The following is a 9,323-nucleotide window of genomic DNA, read 5'->3' as shown; positions in this document are numbered from 1 at the left end:
ACCACCAAACCGGTCCTGCTGAATGATGTTGCAGGCAGCATAACGTTCTCCACGGTGTCTCCAGATACGTTCACGCCTATCACATGTGCTGAGGTTGAACCTGCTCTCCGTACAGGACGTCGGGCCCTCAGGCCACCCTCATGAAGTCTGTTTCTGATTGTTTGGTCAGAGACATTCACACCCGTGGCCTCCTGTAGGTCTTTTGTAGAGCTCTGGCAGTGCTCATCCTGTTATAGATAGATACTGGTCCTGCTGGTGGGTTAAGGGCTGTCTACGGCCCTGTCCAGCTCCTACAGTAACTGCCTGTCTCCTGGAATCTCCTGGAATCTTCTCCATGCTCTTGAGACTGTGCTGGGAGACACAGCAAACCTTCTGGCAATGGAACATACTGATGTGCCACTCTGGAGGAGTTGGACTACCTGTGCAACCTCTGTCTATCTATCTGACCAGATCAATATCCCAGAAGCTGAATTGACTTGATGCTATACTCTGATTAAAAAGTGTTCCTTTCATTTTTTTGAGCAGTGTATTTGGTTTCATAGGTGCATGTGAGAGAATTATTCTAAATAATGTCCCTAACGGCCCCTCATAATTTAGCAGCTTAAAAAAAATGGATATTTTTGCCAGGGGTTGTTGCAAACCGAGCCAGAGCTACAGTAAGGAAATATTGAGCCAAACCAAATCCTAATGTTGCACAACTAACATGATGACATGTTCATGATAAGAACTTCATGTGGTGATAATCGGTAATTTGCATCTTTTTTGTTCAAACAAATGCTACTTTAAATACGTGACTTTATGAAACTCACCATGGAACCCACAGGCAAGCACTAAGAAAGCTCCATCACTACAAATACTCTCTTTTTACTTCACATATCTCACCCAGTGTGCTTCAGCAGCAGCAGAGATACTGTTTTGGAATTCATTTTTAAATATGTTGTCTATCGCGTGTGTTACTTCCCCCCACTGATTCATTTAAGCACTCTAAGAGCCATTTCATTTGATTCCATTCATAATTGACCCGTGTGATGCTGTGTGTATCACATGTTATTTGGGGAACATGTTCACTTCATAATTCTCCCCATCACCTCCTCATCACTCACTCACCAGCCCGCTCTCTTCATTGTTGATACAGCTGTGTGCATTTTAAATTCACCTGATAAATCCAGTCAGTCCACCGCCACACTTCACGATTCCCAAATAAAGAACACTTCCATTGTTCTCCACGGCCTTTGTAAATATGACCTAGTAAATACAATCAATCAAATGATGGCGATCTGGACTTGTATGTATGGACAGTATGTATGTGGAGCAGATGTTCACCAAACAGTCATCAGGTTAATATAAGGTTCAGGGCATGAACTCGGATATCTTTGCTGCATGTGTGTGTGGTGTGTTGAGGGAGGCCCAGCTCAATTTCCATACCGTGAACTACAAAGTTAAAAAAAATGTGAGAAATATGATTATTTGCATTCTTCATGGATAGTTAGAGGAGAAGATACCTCCCTCAAGTATGTATAATAAATAAGAACCCAGCAGCATAGCGTCAGCCGGGACCAGTAACTTCCCTTAGTCTCTGCTGGTTGCCTAGCCCAGTGTTTTTAACAAACAAGATATAATATGTTAATTAGCAAGCTGGATTTTATTATTCTCTTGATATAGCCAGGTTGCTCCTGCTAAATTAGGCTAAGCTAACCTTCATATTCAGCTTAATATTACCTCATAGTGTACAATTTTAGAGGTTTTGTTACAGTGCACTGTTAAAAATATGAAGTCAAATTTACATGAGTTTGTTGTAGCATTTGTTCTGCATTAATCTGTGATCAATATCCTTTTTGTAGCAGATAGATTGTTTGTAATTTAACAAGAGTGAAAATATAAGTAAGACAATGGAAGCCATGAGGCTTAACAATGTGTGAGGATGAGTAAACGTCAAAACTCTTCAATTCTTGTAACTTTCAAAAATGCAGTGTGGAGGTTAAAAATTAATTGTGTGGTAAAGGGAGGACAGACAAGGCAGGAAATGCTGCCCAGTGGAGGACGGTCATGGACACGTGAAAGTTGAGATGAAAAAATATGGACGGGGGTGAACATATGCTATGTCAGCAGTTCTGATATATGCTATACTAGCAGTTTTAGAAAACCCAGCCCAAAACATTTGATTGGATACTAAGAATCATGTGATCTTGATATTCTTGTTTTATTGTAAGACAATGAAAATGGGTGGTGCCAACGATTCGATTGTAGCATTATTAAAGATGTTTTGAGCTAAAAAACAGTTTTCCTTCACGAATGAAATCCTGTTCTATTTTCTGTGAAGAGAATAAAACCTGTGCGGCACTCGACTCTGGACAAATGTTGCAGGAATCAGGACTTAAGATCCAGACTTCAGACACCCAACCCAATATGGTGAAGCTGAAAAGAAAGATGCATGTAATTAGCTGTTCATTTACCTTCAGATTATCTCTTTCTCTTGTGTGAGAGCAATACTGAACAGAACCGAGAGCAATTAGCAAAGACAAAGCAGCTCCTGTTTCATGGAGATGCTGTGTCTCAGTAGGTTCATTCTTGTTCTGATCCAGTAAACATAGGTGTGTATTCTCTACATATATACACTTCAATCAATAAATCTATACAAGCATGCACACCCTAACACAGAAACACATGCTTATTACACACACACTTGACACTTGACTTATAGACACATAGACATGAAAATGCCCTTACACAACACACTGCATACAAACCTCTCTCTCTCTCTCTCTCTCTCTCTCTCTCTCTCTCTTTTCTCTAAGCCCCCTGGAAAGTGAAGGTTTCTGCAGCAAAAGATTGAACGATCTAATTATAAGGTGGAGGGAAAGCATCCAGTCGTATTTACTACCAGAATTCATTATGTGCTACGGTGCCGCTCAACAGGAGGAATTCCAGTGGAGGCCTCTAATTTATGGAACAAATTTATGCAATATGGATTCAGCGCTTCTGGGTTAAGAAAACACAGAGATGACAACTTTGAGAGAGCTACATGCACATGTTGTTACAAGCATGCATACATTTGTAAAATTGTGCCTTAAGGGAGTGATAGATGTTTTTGTTTGTTACATAGCCCAAGAGAAAGCTTCTACGTCTTAGCAAAATACCTTTTTAACTTCAAAATCTAGGGAGTCTAAAATATTTTTCATGAAATGTTTCTGAGTGATCGTTTAATGAAGCAATAATTAAGCATCAGCAAACAAATAGAAAGTTTTTAAAGGTCCGGTCTGTAAGATAACAGAATATAGCAGAAATGGAATATAACAACACAATTAGCTATGTTTAAATTGATGTATGAAAATAAGAATAATTATGTTTTTGTTTTATATCTACAGAATGTTTTTGGTCAGTGTTTAGTATTGTTATACTTATTTCAGCCACAAGAGGCCTAAACGCACCATAGGACTAAAGTTTTTTCTCTGAATTCACAGGAGAAAATGGATCACCAGAAATGTTCTTTCTCACTGACCTCACAGAGCTTCTGTATTAATGAATTTTATTCTACATTTGATAACCAGAAAAAACATTCTTAATATTATTCTTATCATTCTCTGACTTCTTGTACACAGTTATTCATGCTTTTGTCCTCTCCAGAATCAGTGAGTCTAAATCACTTGTTGCCTGCCTGAGTGGAAAAGCTGAGGAGCACACTGTTACCTGTAACAATGAATCTTAAGATTTTACTCATTACTTTATAAACAGTCAGTGATCTGTCTCTGACATTAGTAAGCTCTTTATTTGTAATTCACTAACTCTAACCCTACTGTAATCAGCAAACAAATCTGTGTCAAATTACAGAACCAATACTTTTGTCTTTTTTTTCACCATTAAATGTTACTTTTATCTAATTTTAGAAACGTATTTAACTTGAATTTAATACTTTTATCTATTGAATACAAAAATAAATATTTGTTAAAATAAACAAAAAAAACAAATACATTTGAAAATGATTTTTTTTCTTTTAAAAGAATGACATTCTCATGTTATTTTACATTCAACATGGCACAGTCTATTTAATAGTATTAAAAATACAGCAGAATTTTTTTTTTTCGGTGTTGCTCATGTGGCTGAATAGCTGCTGTGACTGTATGTATGCTTTTTCTAGAATTGACATGAAGTCTCTGGTCAAGCGCCTATATTACAGCTCAGGTTTTAGGAGGTCTTTGAAATGACTCATCTGTGCGTCTGTTCTTGTACTTCTGTCACTGTGACACAATCCCTGCATGACACTGATAAGGTTTATCTGATCTTGTCTCATATGGCGTCTGCTCACAAACACAGAAGAGCAAACGAGTGGAGAAACATAACGAATGCAGATGTTTCCACGCAGGTACACTGCATGGGACAATTAAGCCATGCCGTCATGCTCTGCGGTATGCTCTTTGTATCAAGATGGAATGAGGAAAAGATCCAAGTGACTTTGAAAGAGGGTATATTGTTGGGGCACGGATAGTAAAAGCTTCAGCCACACAGAAACAGCTGAACTGATAGGTGTTTTAGAAGGAACGGCAACTGAAGTGAGATCTGCATTTAAATCTGTAAGAAAGACGTCAGCAAACGCGGCCAGACATTGCAGACTGACAGATTTACTGATTGTGATGCTAATGCATTAGTGCGATATGTGTGGAAGGAAACCTCAGGTGACAAAGGACGCCATCAGACCGTCAACGAGAATAGCCAACAGTCACATAGGGAGGATATTATGGCGGGGGCTGCAGTGCACAAAGCCCTCATTACAAACATGAATGCACACTTGAGAGTTCAGTCGTGCAAAAACCAACAGCACGGGTCTACAGAGTACCCACAGAGAACGGTACAGGTCTGAATGCTGGACCCCAACAATAAGGAGATCCTGGAGCTCTGGTATGTGGTGGGGTGGTGGAAGTTTGCTGACATGACATGGGTCCACTTGCCCCCTTAGCGTGGATTCACACAGGATCAGGCGTTCTGGGAAAAACTGAGGGTCGTGCGTTTCCGTCTGCAACACAGGGGTTGCCGCAAAAAAACGCACAGGCGTGCGGGAGAGAAGTTAATCTAGATCCAACTTTTGGAAAAACGGAGCCCCACGTCACGGTCCGGCCGCCAATCAGACACTCAGATCGGTCAAACCTCCACAGACAACATGAAATGTCTCTGAAGCACAGACTATCCAGGTGGATTCATGGACTGAACTCTGATAATCTACCTGTGTGTGTTCTCACTGTTTATTTCATGTACCAGCTTCTAAATCTGAGACCGACTCCCAATTTAAGCTGCAAAATAATGACATGAAGAAGTTTAATTTGATTTGTGTCCGATGATGATCCTATGACGCTTAGAGGGAACTGCAGATCAGTCACTGTAAAGTTGTTCTGACCTACACAGCTGCACACAACAACTATTTTTTAATCGATTAATCAAACTATTTTTTTCCCCATTAGCTTATTTTTTAATTTCTTGATTGATATAACAGTTGGTTTACCCAAACTAAATATTTTATTCAAACATCATCCTGAAAGAAAGACACATGAATCACGTTAGAATAATGATAATAGTGGCATATTTTTTATGATATTAATATTAATAATGTTTGCCAGATGCCTGGTCAAAATAGGATTGCTGTGACACATTAATCCATTTAATCACTGTATGTCAGCTCTTTCCATGAACTGAAGAATCAGTATTTCTACTAAAGTTCTTGACTAAAACTTCTTTTATGACACATGGACATGGAGATCTCTAAATAATGAATGAAATGTGGTAGAAGAATTCCATCACAAGTGACGTCATGCCATGCTGACTGATGGATGTGACGCGCTGACTGATGTACATTGTTACACTGAATAATGTTTTATAAAGAATAAAGTCTTGTTATTTCAAGATTTCAATAAAGTGATCCCATTATCTTGGGATGACAGCATTTGTGATTTTGAGATAATGACGTAAATAACCTTGAGAAAGATCTCAAGAAAACAAATGACGCTCAGGGCTTCTGTCATTTCCATAAAAATACAGATTCTCCAGTTCAGAGATGACATACAGTGATTAAATGAATGAATGTGTCACAGCAATCTTTAAGTAATCAGAAAATATAAACATGTCTGAATAACAACATGAGATGATGCATGGCTTAATGTTAGCAGCAGGACGCAACCTTTAAAAAAATCAATTCCAAGTCATTACCAACAGAAACTGTGTTGATAGTCATAATAATATTGAGCTTGGGTAAACAGGACTCTGAGGCTTAACTATTATCTGGCTTACATTTGTAGTCCCTGAGGAGGAGGAACGTTTTGAGAAATGAACACTGTAGCGTAACAGGTTTACTACACAGATATTTCCCATTAGGACCCTTCAACCCTGAGTTGTCATGGTTCATATGTGCAGGTGTACAGTCTATAACCACCTCTGGGCATGAGGATACAGGATATACAAATCAGTGCACAAGACTGCAGGCATGCAGGTTCCAGTCTTTATACATACAGTCAGTCATGTAATCTGTGGAACAGACTTTTGTTCCCTGACTTCAGTCTCTAAGGCAGAACCTCGTCCCAGGCAACATAAGTACCCTAGTAAACCTCTTCTGTTTTACAACCCACCAGCTTCATGGGGGTTATAAAATGACTGAGTATAGTTAAAACACTTGTGGCTAGCTGACTGGGCACACCACACACAACACAAATATGAAACAAACACACCAAAAGCACTTCATCAACAACATAATGCATAATGGAAGAATTCAAATGTGTGTTCCCTGTTTAGGTGTGATCTCCTGGCTGGCTCTGGTAGGTTCGCAGGTCAGAGTCAGAGTTTATACATTGGAAAGTCATTATTCCAGAGGTGAGCATCACCCTAATAGGTAAAATATTACATCAAACCACAGCATGACACTCGCGCTGTTTATTCATTTTATTCCCCAAATCAAAGACATTTTAGGTAGAGGCAACCTCCGCTGCTAACGCAGTCAATGCAGAAGTGCCAAAAACCTTCAGTTCCTCAAACGTCCACTCGAGCCTGCCTACAGAAGGAGTCAATCTTCATAAGCCCATGGGTGCCCAGTTATAAGTAATTTGTTTGAGCAAGAAGGCTTCATTCAGCTCCAACCCATGCTCCACATCTTAGCAGATATGGTGGTGGCCAGAGCTTCATATACAGCTCTGTAGAAACTTGTGGGTGATGTCATGGAGACTCGGTTCATATTTTATACAGTCTATGGGCACAGCTGTCTTACAGCTGACAAAGCATTGTGAATGGTGGTGTTGTGGCTTTAGTAAAATGTGCAACCACTCTAGCATCATGGAATAAAAGAAGATAAGTAGACGGACGGTAAACGACAAAATAGACACTGTTGTTATGGCAAAGTGAACTGACTTGTCATTGTGCATGTGAAAAACCATCATAATTAAAGTGAACTGTGTGCTGTGACTAAACATACAACAAAACACAGCAGCCACCTCAAACATGGCTGTAGAAACAAACACCTCGGGGGAGTTCTGCGTTCACATTGCGCCCTTCGAGCTGCCTGCGCTGACGTCTTGCTCGGCTGTCTGCACATTGCTCATTTGGGTTTGCATGTGCAATATCTGCTGTCGAATGACAGAGGGAGAAACAGTGGCGAGAAAGTTGAATGAGGTCAGACGAGCGGGAGGGGGAGGTGAGATGAGTCTGATCAGACAAATAAAAACTGATTGGATCTGCAGTAAAATGGCTGGCAGCATGACGAGAGCCTGCCTCCTTTCAACAGCCAATTGTGGACCTGGGTGTTCCTTTCCATTTCAGGCAGCCAAAGCTCATTTACGAGGTGGCCGCAGATATATTTCCCCTTTTCCTTTGTTATACACATGTCTCTCTGTGCTGTTTGAAATACAGACGGAGGACAGAGTGATAGGAGATGACATGTGACTGAAGTAATGAAACAACCAAAGTGAATTGTGTTGGTGTATTCAGCACTTCTGATGCACATAAATCCAATGGTCGACAATCAAATTAAATAAAATATAAAAATTCCTGATCATTGGTTGTTATTAAGCTATAAACGAGCTCAGTAATCGTAACTAGGCCTGACAGGCTGTCAAAAGTATCGATAGTTTTTTTTTTTTCGATAGCGCTATCGATTATCTATTCAACCAGGGGTCCATGACCCCTAAGGGGTCTGCAGAGGTACTGCAGGGAGTCCGCCAATTTGTGTCATAATAATTGACAATTTTCACCAAAATAATAGTGAACATGAGGGTGCAGATAATTGAGAACCTACAAACAGCAGAGGCATTCACACTCCAATTGGATGAATCAGTGAACATGTCCAAAGACGCACAGCTCTTTGCATTTAATAACCAATAATTATTATTATTTATTATCATAAACACATATAGGATTATAACCCAGTATATAACTTTTATAACTTTTATTTCACCTTATTACCCTTTAATAAGGTGAAACAAAAGTTGAATAAAGTAAATATAAAAGTTATTAAAGGCCAGGCTTAAAATGTGACACATTTTTAAAAAATGAATTACATGTGGGGGTCCATGTTCACTTTGTCTCTTGTCTTGGTCTGAAAAAGTTTGAAAGCCTCTGATCTAAAGTACCAAAAAACAGATCTACAATCAGAAAGATGGATACTGTGCAGTGTCTCCACCTCCCTCTCCGCCCAATAATCTTAGAGAGAGGTTATCTTCATTAAGCTGGGACCAGGTAAACAGTGAACACAGCTGGTCAGCGCCACGTCGGTGTCGATCAGCTGCGATCTGCTGCTGTGAAAACGGAACTGCAGATGGGAAAAGAAAAGTTTAACTTTTTTCTATGAGTTTGTGAATGCTAAAATATGTAAAGTGGAGAAATAAAATAGTTACATAAAAAATAATACATAAACATGAAATTGCACCACAGTTACACCGTCATTCTGCGGGAAACACTACAACATGTGTTCAGTCACTTTTTCTGTACCAGCACTGTCGGTATGTTTGTGGACTTACAAGTCATGTTAGAGGAACACCTGTTCAGGACTGACGCACCATCCAGTATATATGAATGGCAGCCCTGTTATAGTGATGGAGTGCTCTGAAATGATTACACGTACTCCTCACTACCCAGCACACTTAACTTACATATATACATAATACATTGTGCTTCAACAACCAATCAGTGAATGACGTTATAGCACACAACCTTCACACCACCCCACCTGGACCAAAAGGCGGTAATATCACATGTAAATCTAGAAATGCTTATTCTATTAAAAGTGATTTCAAGCTGTGTGTTCTGTAAATACACACACTAAGTACGTGCACACACAGAACAGACATTTCATTGGT

Source organism: Larimichthys crocea, chromosome XII (genome assembly GCF_000972845.2).
Source record: "Larimichthys crocea isolate SSNF chromosome XII, L_crocea_2.0, whole genome shotgun sequence".
NCBI classification, from domain to species: domain Eukaryota; kingdom Metazoa; phylum Chordata; class Actinopteri; family Sciaenidae; genus Larimichthys; species Larimichthys crocea.
This window is presented reverse-complemented; position numbering follows the sequence as displayed.